At 44.5% G+C, this 12,977-nt stretch overlaps 1 long non-coding RNA gene across 1 annotated transcript in view; it reads right to left on the bottom strand.

Moving 5' to 3' along the window:
• The window catches only part of LOC136164293 (uncharacterized), a 159,312-nt gene that overhangs the window by 9,763 nt on the left and 136,572 nt on the right, over nucleotides 1–12,977 (bottom strand). Inside the window, exon 2 of the long non-coding RNA XR_010662330.1 lies at nucleotides 10,924–11,129. This is a non-coding gene — a long non-coding RNA (uncharacterized lncRNA). The remainder of the gene's footprint in view (nucleotides 1–10,923; nucleotides 11,130–12,977) is intronic.

The raw sequence follows: 12,977 nt of genomic DNA, 5'->3' as shown, positions 1-12,977 counted from the left end.
TGGTCGTCTGCTGAGAGAAAGGTGGCTATGGCTGGATGCAGTGGTGAAGGTTTAAATAGCAACTGGGAACATCACGGGAAGAAAGGAAGCTTGATCAATGAACTGGAAAGTGTAGCTGTGCTGAGAACCCAGCTGAGGCCAGAGGACATGGCTTGTCAAGCCCAAACCATAAGACTATGAATTCCTATGCTACACTCAGTGGCCCTCACATAGGTAGTAAGTAGGAAAATGGTTGGGATGATCCACAGAAAAGGATTTGTGGGACTGACAGCAAAAGGAAAGGGGCAAGGAGTTTGAAGTTTGTTGCAAGAATGACAGAAGAGTTATGTCTCGGGGTCCAGCTGTGTTGTCAGTGATGAGCTAGGAGAAAAGAGTAGAGATGAGCAGCAGATGACTTAGGAGAAAGGGGGTGATGGAGCAGAAAGAATAAGGGGTGGGTGTGATGAAAGAGGGGGCTTCCCAGGTGATTCAGTGGGTAAAGAATCCACCTTCAATGCATTAGACCCAGGTTCAACCCCTGGGTTGGGAAAACCCTGGAGGAGGGCATGGCAACCCACTCCACTATTCTTGCCTGGAGAATCCCCATGGACAGAGGAGCCTGGCGGGCTACAGTGGAGTCACAGAGTTGGATGCGACTGAAGAGGTTTAGCACACATGCACAGCCATCATCAAGTAGTTGGAATTGGCCTATGAGATGAAAACTGCTTTCGGTTCTGTTCCAGATGAAAAGTGACAAGCCTGGGCCGGGTTTTTAGCAACATGGATAAAGCAATAGTAATGTGTAAATTAAGGTCAGCTTGTCATAATCCATGTATCCTTCCTATTCATCCTTAGGTGCTCAGTTAATGCTTATTGGCTAAGGAAATATCCTTCTGCTAATCTGGGAGGGAGCAGGACCCGAAGCTCACCTGTAGCCATTTAAGCTGTGTTTGTAGTGTGGCCTACAGCTGTAGGAACTTCTGCATATATCTTGAATGTTGACTTGCTTTTAATTACTGAATTTGTACTACTCTCTGTAATGTTATATATTTGGTTTTAGCCTAAAGAGACTGCACCTGAAGAGATTCTGCCACTTACTCAGAAGATCTTAATCTTTTACTAGTTAGGTTAGGAGAGGACACAGAAAGAAATGTGGGAAGCTAGAAGCTACTACTACGGAGAAGGCAATGGCAACCCACCCCAGTACTCTTGCCTGGAAAATCCCATGGACGGAGGAGCCTGGTAGGCTGCAGTCCATGGGGTCGCTAGGAGTCAAGACATGACTGAGAGACTTCACTTTCACTTTTCACTTTCATGCATTGGAGAAGGAAATGGCAACCCACTCCAGTATTCTTGCCTGGAGAATCCCAGGGATGGGGGAGCCTGGTGGGCTACCATCTATGGGGTCGCACAGAGTCAGACATGACTGAAGCGACTTAGCAGCAGCAGCAGCAGAAGCTACTACAGCTCACCCTCGAGGAAATACCATGAGATGGGTAACAGGGAGCATGTGTATTAATCTCAAGCTTCAAATCTGCCAAGTGTGTGTCTGGTCACAGATATTTCATGTCACACCTCTATTTGCCACACAAGGCTCTCTCATCTTCTTTCCTTCTGCCCTTACTCATCACAGATGCACACACACACACACACAATCTCAAGTGTTGTGCTTTCCTTTGTAAATCAATAAGGCTTTGGTTCTATAGATCAGGGTTTTTCTCTCTTCGGTTCTTGGCTCTTCTGGTAAGTACCAAAGGGGTAACAAACACGAACGATGAGATGAACAGCAAAACCCAATCCCGGAAGTTCTCACATTGAAGCCATCTCATTATGTAACAACAATTTAAAAAGTCCTAGATAAGTGAAGACCAGGATGACATATAGATGACTTTTTAAAATATTAATAACAGTCTAAAGGAAGTTATGGAGACAACTCAGGGATTACTTCTTTACATGGTATCTGATCTATCACCACCACTGTGCTTAATAGGATTCAATAGTCTCAGTCATACTGTGCAATCAGAGATCCTTTTGGCAATGGCTAAAGAAGACAAAGGCCTAAAATCAAAGAGTTCTAGCAGAGAGGAAAGAAATGAGGCATTTTGCCAGCTGAAGTTACGTACCCAAAGGGAAAAGGATTGTAAGGTGAAAGGTGTTTCTCCGAGATGGGCCCAACGCTGCTTCTGTTTTCTCGTAGCCTCAGGCTGGGTCTATCTTTTAGGACTTTGTGACCCAGAGTGACTAACTGCATCCTCCCACCAGCTCCTACCAAGCCAGGGACAGAAACGCCGATGTGGATGATCACTGAGTCATGAGATCTGTGTTTTCCCTCATTCTTCAGCTCTGGAAGGCAGCCACAGCTCACCAACCTGGGATTGCCATCTGGGACAGAAAGAAGAAGTCCAGGTGAGCTCTGGGGCTTCAGTAAACTGGCCTTGGGGTGTCCCCAGGGCAATTCTGAGTTCTGGGGTCATTCCTAGAGCCACCCCTCTCAGGGTTCTGAAAACCAGTGAGGCTGAGCTGTGAGATGTCCTTTCCCGTGAAAGAACCATTAATTGAGCATCTATTGATGAATAGGAAGGACACACGGATTATGAGAAGCTGACCTTAATGATTAGGAAGGAACATTAACACACCTTGGGTATTAGGTGCCTGCCTGTCATATATGGACTGTTCGTGTCCCTGTAAAGTTCATGTGTTGGAACCAAATCCTCAACATGATGATATTTGGAAGTGATGACCTTTGGGAGGTGATTAGATCTTGAGAGTGGAGCCCTCAGGAATGCAGTTATACTCTTATAAAAAGAGACCCCAAAGAGTCCCCTTGCCCTTTCTGCCATGTGAGGACACAGTGAGTAGGTGGCATACCCACACACACACACACACACATGTTCATTCATATATGTATATATCATTCACATATACATAAAATATATGAGAAATAGCCTTGGGAAATAGCACTTGAACTGTTTTGCTAGAAGATCAGTGATAGTAGCTCACCTCGTAGTTTCCTCAGCATGAATACTGAGGGGTTTCCCAATTTGGTGGTACAGATTATTCCAGGGTTTATCCTGTGGGTGGAACCCCCACTCTCCCTCACTTTCCGTCACTTTCCAGCTCCCAGTGGAGTTACAGAATGCAGAAGGAGATGGCAGGAAAGCATTTGAGAGGGCCGCCCACCAAAAACAAACCCAACCCAATTCCAGATGACTTGGCTCCATTTTGAATGGGGCTTTCTTATTGTTCTTTTTCCCTTTGAAATTGGTTTTCATTATCCACTGTTTCTCTACATAGATAAGAACTGAAAACTGTGGCCATTACATTTTAATTGGGGTTGGGATTATTGAACGATTAGGAACTTTACTGATGTTTTTCTAGAAAACTCAACATGTTGGCATGAAAAAATATTCTTTTGCCCCAATTTTTCATATGTTGATGCAGGAGTGTAGGAAAAGTCATCCAATGTCCAAAATAAAATATTTTCAAGTAGTAAACTGTAACTCAATTTTACATTTCTTTTATTGTGTAACAGATTACAGGGACCCTTGCAGTTGTCACCACTAAATGGTTACCTAGCACAACAAATTTCATCCTACAACTCTCTTACTTTGCTCGTTAACTTCTGTTAAGTGGTTTGAGACAGTAAACAATTCTTTCTAACTCTAGAACTTCCAAACAGAATGGTTTTAAAGAGTTAATCATACCCACTATTGAAAGTAGTCCCAGAAAATATGTGATGTGATACATTATCATATATTCTCCATTTGTGAATATAAAGATATCAAATAGGAATTAACCTGTTTATCATCAACTTAGGGAGACAAATGGAAAACCCCATTCTATATTAAAGATCTAATTAATTTATCAGCTGTTTGCCTCATCACTTGAACAAAATAAAATGCCATTTATAGAAATTATATAATTTTGTCATATTTTATTTTCTAGACTAGTTTTATAATTATCTTAGTCAATAGATTTCCACTAGTTATGTCATTTCTTATTTATTATTGTTGTTCGTGTAACTTGGAACGTACTATTGGTGATTAAAATGACTTTATAGATTGACTATTGAATGATTCAGTAGATTAGTATCTAACCTACACCCAGGAAATGAAACTTAACTTACTTTTTAATCTCAATATTATAGCTACACTATTTCATAGAACCTAGATTTAGTCTTCAGAATTTTGGAAAGAGAAAGTGGCAGGCGAAAAATGACTGACTTAGTTTTTAGTGAGACAGAACACAAATATACTTGCTGCTCTTAAATGGTCAAATGTGAAACCACATTGATCCACCAACCTGTGAATGTTTAAAATCTGTCTAGTTCAGCTCTTTTCAATGCCTGGAACATTTAGGAATGTAAAATTAATTTAAAAATGCACTTTAAAAACAGGTTTCAACTCAGTTCCTCAGAGGAGGAGTAAGAGTATTGATAATCATCTGATCAGATCTTCGGTTTCCCTAAGAACTCACAGAATACTTACAATCTTTCCATTCCTATCATACTTGTGTTTTAGACATCAGGGTTTAAGACTAGTTTTGTCTGTACATTTATTTCACTGTCAGTTGAGCAGGGTAAGGGAGACCCGGATTGATGTCTGAAACCAGAATTGCCTGATTCTTGTTATTTGGTTACATGAAGTATAACATAAACAGAATGAGTGTTGCCTTGTAGGACAGAAGTTAAAGAACTCAAAGCAGAGTGGATCTTGAAGAGAGTCTGCTGCTGCTGCTAGTTCATGCCAGCAAGTTCACTTCAGTCGTGTCCGACGCTGTGCGACCCCATAGACGGAGAGTCATATGGTTGTAAACGGATCTCAGCAGCTATTGCCTTTGCTCTTATTAACTACTTCAATTACCATTTTTGCTTTCAGAGATTATTAAATCACTGGCCCCCAGCTCCTACTTCAACCTTTTGACTGCCACACAAGCAGCACTCCTCTTCATGTAGAAGGGATCTGAGGATATGAGTTGTACTTACACAGTTGTCGCTTGAAAGACATAGTTAGAAGATGCAGACTGTATTGCTGTGCAGTGGAGCATCGGGGTCTGGGAGGTTCAGGAACATGAACTTGGCAGCTGACTAAGCCAGGACCTCCGCAGCTATGATAGCTGCCATAATCAGGTGGGCAACAGATCTGCCTGATTTTCCATTAACTTCACACCACCATGGAGTGAGGCAAATAGGATCACCCCCAAAGCAGAATAAGACTATGCTTCAGCCACCAGCAAAGCAAATGCCAATCCCTCCTTCTCTCTGCCCATCTGTCTAATCAGTTGAAGGCCTTAAAAGATTGAGATCCCCTAAGAAGCAAGAAATCTGCCTTTGGACTCTGACAGCAGCATCAGCTCTTCCCTGGGTCTCTAGTCTGCCATACAGACTTTGGACTTGCTTGCCCCATGACTGTGTGAGCTGATTTCTGAAACTCTCTTTCTGTCTCTCTCATTCCATCTATCATCTACTACCCATCCATTCACTACTGGTGCTGTTTCTCTGGAGAGCCCTAACAAATACAGTGGTATTTCTTCAGAGGCGGGCACTGAAGAAACAGGATGGAATAATATCCCTAAAATTTGACTGGTGTTTTATGTTCCTATTACTTCTCCCCTTTGCCTGTCCCTCAAGCTAAGGTACTCATGGCTTCACAGCAGATGTAACAGAAACGAGTCTTTCTTGCTTTGGTTTCCAAAAGCCCTATGGCCCTCAGGGGACTGTACTGACTCCATCTAAAGCCAAAATATACGGGAGACATGGGGTTTCAAAAGAGCAGTGTTTCCTCTGGACTAGACAAGTTACCCCAGACCTTGGAAGGGGAAGTGAAGTGGACATAAGAGGCCAGAGATGTTGTTAGTCCTGAAGTTCCAGTGGAGGTGAGGTGGGTATGTCAAGAGGAAGGAAGACCCTAGCTAAGGAATGACTGAGCAGCAAGTCTGGACTAACAGTTCTTACATAGCCAGGCAGAGTTCTGGTTTCCAAATGAGACTTGAAAGCCACAAGGAAAGCCTAGACCACTTGCGAAGAGGCAAAGTGACCAGGAACCCATCCCAGTGATGACTAACATGTTTCCATGGCCTGTAATTAGGAGAACAAAGGATGCCTCCGTGGACACCCTTGTGGTTGGATGACGTAGGAACAATGGGCCTTCATCAACCCAGTGACCTGATACAACTTCAACTTCCAGGAAGTTAGACACCACCAGAGAAACTCCAACTTGGCTTAGATAAGTTTCTACCACTCTGGAGAATGGGAACCCAATGGTTTAGAGAAAAAGATATGTCTAGTCACCTGGATTGTGACAGGCAGCATATAAGAGTGGGATGGCTTTGGGGAACTGAAAGGTGGCCGTGAGTGTGCAGTGCAGTGAGCGAGCAGAAGGCAGTCCAAGCTGGGAGGATGGGCAGGGGCCAGATCACACACGCCTGCTGAGAGCAAGCATTGTGAGTGACAGGGGAAGCTGTTGAAAGATTTCAAGAATGCCACAACTTTTAAAGGTGACATTGGCTATTGCATGGAGAATGGAAGGGGTGTGGCCTGAGTGTAGGTTAGGAGGGCAGCCTGAGAGGCTATAGCAGTCATCCAGACAAAACATAGTGACAAAAGATGGAAGTTTAAACCAGGTTGGTCATAGTAAAGTAAGGGGATGGATTATTGATATGTTTAGTGGTAGAAATAACAGGTCTTGTCATTGGGGTGTACTTGTGGAGTGAGGGAAAGTAAAGGTTCAACAAGGACTCTCAGGTTTCTGCTTAAGCAACAAGTAGAAAATGAAGCCATTAACTAAAGGAGGAAAAGTCTGAAAGAAAACGAGTACATGTGGGGAAACACAAATTTCTGTTGTGATTGTAGTAAGTCTGAGATGCCTGAGTGGCAATCCTGTGGAAATGTCCAGAAGGTATAAACAGAGCACAGAGAAGAAGTCTGGGTTGTGGGTATGAATGTGGAAATCATCAGAATTAGCCTTTGCTGTTTTTTGTATTGTTTTGTTTTGCACCTGCCCAATTTCCATTCATCTTTCAGGTGTCAGCTTAAATGTTGCTTTCTCGTGAGGTCTCTCCTCCCCCTCCCCCAATAAACATCAGTATAAATGAGGGGCTCTACTAGGATCTCTATTTAACTTTTTTCAAAGTCCTTATCGGTTAGAAATTAAGGTTCATGATCGCTCGCTCCTTAAGGATGAATCTCAGCCTGCATTGAGATGCTCTAGGAAAAAAATGACTATTTTTCTATAATGAAATCTTCTAAATCCTAAATTTTAGAAAAAAGAAAAGGCAGGAAGAAAAGAAAGAAGGGCCCAGAGCTGAGTGAAGATAGACGGACACATTCATAGGTGGAATAGAAGAGGAAGCTGACAAAAGCATCTGCCATGAAGGAGCTAGAAAGAATACAAAGTCTAGGATGTGAGGGGAGATAGGGACTGAGGGAGTGTCACTGTGTCCAGTTCTGCTGAGAGGTCAAACCCAATGGAGAGACTGAAGTGCCTGTTGGATTTACACCATGGTGAGCATGGGGGGCTTTGTAAGAGCTGTTTAGATGGAGCTGTGTGAATAGAAGGCAAGTTGCAGTGAGTAAAGGAATGAATGGAAAGGAGGAATGATAGATAATACATGAAGACCATTGTTCCAAGAAGTTTTACTGTTGGGGGAGAGAAAACTTAGAACAGTGGCTGAAGGATATGTGGGGTTAAAGGAGGGTAGCTTTGGGCAATACTGAAGTGTATTCCTGTGCAGATGAGGACAGTGGGTTGAAGGGGAGTGGGGAGAAATATCAGCAGACGGAATCAGAGATGAATGAAGAGGGAAGAGGAAGGGACAGAGCAGGTAGGAAAGTGGTGACACAGAGGATGGAGCCAAGAAGCCTTTGAAGGCCACGGCCAGAGCTGCCCCAGCTGTGCCCATCGCCTGAGGCAGTGCCAGCTGCTGCTAGGAGGGGGACGCCATCGCTGGCTAAGAGGTTAGTCAGTCTGTCGGCAGCCAGACCCTGGCCCCTGGCCAGCCACATGTTGGGAGCAGAGTCATGAGTTTTCTGGCAGGAGTCATCAAAGAGGAAGGGTGGTGTGGGTGAGCTCTGAGCAGCAGGAGGGCAGTAAGACAGGCTTCAGAGGGAGCCTGCAGCTGAGATGCCACCCCCGCGCCCCCTTTGTTCCTCTCGCCCACACAGCCTGCAGCCAAAGGAGAGGGGGTGCAATTTCATTCCTTTCTCTTACCACCTCTCAGTTCTGCTGCTCCAGGGGGTCGGACCCTGCAGCCCCAGGGGCAGATGGGCACTGCGCTGGCTGCCCCGGGCAGACCTCACCTTCTTGGTGGGGAGTCTGAAGCTCACAGATGGGAGAGGCTCCTGGCCGCCCAGTGGGAGGCCCAGGCTGGTTGAACCCCAGACGCATACAGAGGAGCAGGCCTGGGCTCTTGGCACTGCAAGAGCCTGGGGAGGGTGTGTGCTGCAATACACAAAACCATTCCATGTCCCTGAGTGCCTTAGACCAGTGCTTTTCGGATTTTAACGTGCAAGAGAATGGCCAGGGGGTTGTGTTAAAGGCAAATTCTGAGGTCACAGAACTGGGGTGGGGCCTGAGAGTAGGTATTCCTTTTTTTTTCTTTCAAATATGTCCTTATTTATTTGGTTGCTTCAGGTCTTAATGTGGCACAGGGGGGTCTTCCCTTGGTCACGTGGAATCTTCCTTTGGGGCCCACAGATTCTCGAGCTGTGGCCCACCGGCTTTGGACCATCCAGGCTTAGTTGCTCCATGGCATGTGGAATCTTAGTTCCCTGACCAGAGATTGAACTCATGTCCCTGCATTGCAGGGTGGATTCTTAACCACTGGACCACCAGGGAAGTCCTGAGAGTAGGCATCTCTAACAAGATCCAGGGTGATGCTGACACTGATGCTGCTCTGTCAGGGCCTTGAATTCATAGCAAGGCTTGAGAGGCCTGGTGGGCGTCTTCCACAGAAACACATATCAGCTCATATGCACAAATCTTTCACACCAGCTGAGAGTCACACAGACACTGGAGGCTATTCTTTGGGCTTCAGCCCCAAAGGATAGTGACCCCTGCACCACATAGGATTACCGTCAAGTGGTTGCCCTTCCCCTAACTCTGCCCCAGATGGTCTCAGAACTGAGCGAACCACGTCACCTGGGATACCTGTTAAAAACACAGACACTCTGCCCCTTTCCTTATTCCCAGAAGACCAGATTCAATAGGTCTGGGGCAGGGTGCAGGAATACACGATTTTGATCAAGTTCCCCAGGGGATTCTGATCCAACTATTTTCACTGAACACACCTGAAAACACTAATTACACACAGTTAGGTTTATGGTTTCCCAGAAATACGTGTACTCGAGTCTGAAGACTTGGAGTAATAAGTATTCGACTGAGGAAGTTTAGATGCTGAGGCTGGTATTCCTGCTCATGGGACCCTCCTGAGCATTCTCTCAAGTCAGCCTAGAACGATCACTGTGACGGCATACTTGGTGGATCCTACCTTCTAGCAGACCAGCAGCTGGCCCCCAGAAAGGTGAGTGCTATTTTTCAAGCATTGGTGATGGATTTGAAGTGGCTGATCGGGTTCTTTCAGGAACTGGGGACACCTCCTTACTAGCTGCTCTGTTAGCCCCTTTGTGGGAGGGTTCTGGGGTCTTTCAGACACGTTTAAGTCATAGGACAAATTTTTCTCCTGCTAATGGAACAGGCAGGAATTTTATTCCATTATCCAGGGACCTGAGAAATGTTGCATTAACTTGCTCTATTTACATCTGATTTTAAGTCTCTGGTCCACTGGGCTAGCAGAAAATTTGAGTTCAGTCATTACTAGGGAGCTTAAAACCTCTTTAGGGTGGTGCGAAGATCCCCAGAGACCCTCAGATATTTAGCTCATGCTAGTCCCCTTTCAAGGCCCCAGTTACCCAGTGACTTTAGTCAGAACTGTTGCTCTGTACTTGGATCTTTGTGGAGGCTGAGAACACCATGCTTCAGCTCTACCTCCTAGGTGCCCTGTTCAGCATTTCCTTCCAGAAATCCTGTTGCTTTTCTGGAGAGTGGGCCAGGGGTCAACATAATCTTTAGGGCCTGTGGGCCCATCACCTTCTCAGCCTCGGGGATTCTCCCTCCTCTGTCACCCTGCTTCTGCCTTCTTTTCCTTCCTACTTTTCATAAACTCAGAAGAAACTCAGGTTTTTTAAAAACAAAAGCTAGAAAAAGAGATTGTCTATAATATAAATCGTTTTTGAAGGAGTGTAAAATTTTCGCTAAAAAATTAGCAAGAACCTCAAAATAATATCTCAATGATCCCATCACAGAAGCACATGACTCTCATTGATATGACCTCATTATTTTTTTTAACACTTTTTTTTTTCTTTTCACTGCACTGCATGGCATGTGGGATCCAGGGATCAAAGCTCAGACTCTTAACCACTGCACGGCTAGGGAAGTTCCATTCTTACGCTAGCAAAGTATCTTTGCCTTGACTTTGTCTCACCAAAGGAGCCCCCCACTTCCTACAAAGGGAGGAGGATGAATAGGATATAAACCTCTTTCTATACCAAATCATACTGGAGAGTTTAATAAACCTCTTTCTATACCAAATTAAACTCTCCAGTGGAGATTCAGCCCTCTGTTGTGTCCCTGAAGCACATTTACAGATCCTTCTGAATATTGCTTGAAAATCCACAAAAACAGAGAACAGAGGGAAACTCACCCTGGATCTCATGAGTGTGAGATGTTAGCCCACCTGTCCCATTATCAAAACCTGCGCTCTAACTACAGCTTGCTGCCTGCCCGAGGCCTGGCTAAGTCACAAGAAAAGAGTTGGACATATTGTGACAAATCAGGCCTGTGGCTGCAGGGTTACACCGAGGAGAGCAGCCCGAGCACTGCACCTGTGGGGAGCATTTTCCTTCCTGAAGTTGACTGCAGTGGTCCCTCTCACTTCCCCACGTCTCACCTTGTGCACTGGGTCACAAAGGAGACCCTCTCCCTGTGAGCAGACAAGCGTTTGCTTCTTTGGTTTGCAGAGCTGGGCCTTCGAGTCTCCATGGCTGTGCTGTTTCCCTTCCCGGCTCGCGCTGCCCCTTCTTCCCTTTGTTTCACATGAAACTCATCAGCAAGTCAGTCTCGGGGCAGGAGTCACTGGAGCCTCTGGCAGGGATCCTGAACGGGAGATCAGAGAGACCGTGAGAAAAATGTCAAGCTCTGCTCTGACCGGATGTGTCCCAAGATGGGAGGAAGGTGGGTCTCACAGAAGAGAAACTGTTATTCATCTCAGTCTTTTGGATTTAGAACCTAAAGTTACACATAGAGTTTACGGAAGTGAACTAACCCCTAAGCCTCTCAAATATTCAGATGGCCAGGTTCCCTAGTGGCTTTTCAGTCTGAAATATTGCCTTGTCCTTCTAGATTTATGGTTCATAAACTGTTAGCGGGTGCCAGAATCACCTGGATGGCTTGTGAAAACAGAATCCCGCATCCTGCTTCTCAGGGTTTCTCATTCAATGGCCCATGAATTTGTATATTTAACAAATTCCCAAATGTTGCTACTGCTGCTCCAGGGAACACATTTTGAGAATCACTTTTTTTAGATTAATGCTTCTTAAACTTTAATATATATAAGAATCCCCTGGAGACTCTCCTTCAAAGGCAGATTCTGGGTCAGTAGGTCTGGGATGAGAGTCTGCATTTCTAGCAAGTTCTCAGATAATGTCTATACTGCTGGTTTTCAGACCACAGTTTGAGTCACAAATCTCTAAAGCAGTGGTTCTCAACCCTGGCTACATATTAGAAACATCTGGTGGGGTCTTGAAAACTCCCCATGCACAGGTCACACTCATCCAGTGAAATCAGAATTTCTGGGAGGGAGGTCCAGACATCAACAGTTTTAAAAACTCCCCAGATGAATGTAATTGTGCAGCCAAGATTAAAGACTATTGTTTTAGAACAGTGGTTCCCAACCCTACTGCATATTTTAAATGTATGAGATGCTTTTGCAAAATACCTATTCTTTTTTTCCTCTTATGCTTTATTTTTTTAATTTTGTTTTTAAAATAAGCTTTTTATTTTAGGGTAGTTTTCGATTTACAGAAAAGTTGCAAAGATAGTCCAGAAAGTTCCCCTGTACACAGCACTCAGTTTCGTCTGTTGTTAAGATCTTATATGCGTGTGGTACATTTGTCACAACAGATGTCACAACTAATTCCTGTGTTTATTTGCTCAGTCATGTCCAGATCTTTTGCGCCCCCAGGGACTGTAGCCCACCAGGCTCCTCTGTCCATAGAGATTCCCAGGCGAGAATACTGAAGTAGGTTGCCATTTCTTCTCCAGGGGATCTTCCCAACCAGGAATGGAACCCACATCACCTGCATTGGCAAGTGGATTCTTTACCACTGAACTGCCTGGGAAGCCCATCATAACTAATACTGATATGTTATTACTAACTGAAATCCATGCATTTTTTAGATTTATTTAGTTTTAACATAATATCATTTTCCTATTCTAGAATCCCATCTGGGAAACCACATTATATTTGTGTTCTTTTGGGTTTTTTTGAAAAATACCTATTCTTGAGTCACATGCCTAATAACTTACTAGTTGGTCTGCCCAATAAACAAACATGATCACATGTTTTCCAAATAAACATAAATACACACACACATTCACAGACCTTTAAAATTTTCAATAGCTTCTCTTTACTTTAGATAAAAACAAAAGTCAGAATTTCTGGGCATGGGACCTGGGTCTTTATCTTAGAAAATACCCTCAGAGATTCAAGTGTACAACCAGGATTGAGAACTGCTCTAGATAGTATCTAATTACATTCTACCTGCTCTATAACATTTGCCCATTAATTGCGGTCTGCCCACACAGGCGTGCAGAAACCTACCCTGGGCAGCAGCCTCTGGTGGCTGACCCCTCCCACTTGCCTGCTTAACCTGCTCTTCCCCACTTTGATCATTGTCGGTTTGATCCTCTTCATTTGTTCTTTGCCTCCCCAGAACTGCCTTG

Source organism: Muntiacus reevesi, chromosome 3 (assembly GCF_963930625.1).
Source record: "Muntiacus reevesi chromosome 3, mMunRee1.1, whole genome shotgun sequence".
Lineage (NCBI taxonomy): Eukaryota > Metazoa > Chordata > Mammalia > Artiodactyla > Cervidae > Muntiacus > Muntiacus reevesi.
This window is presented reverse-complemented; position numbering and strand designations above follow the sequence as displayed.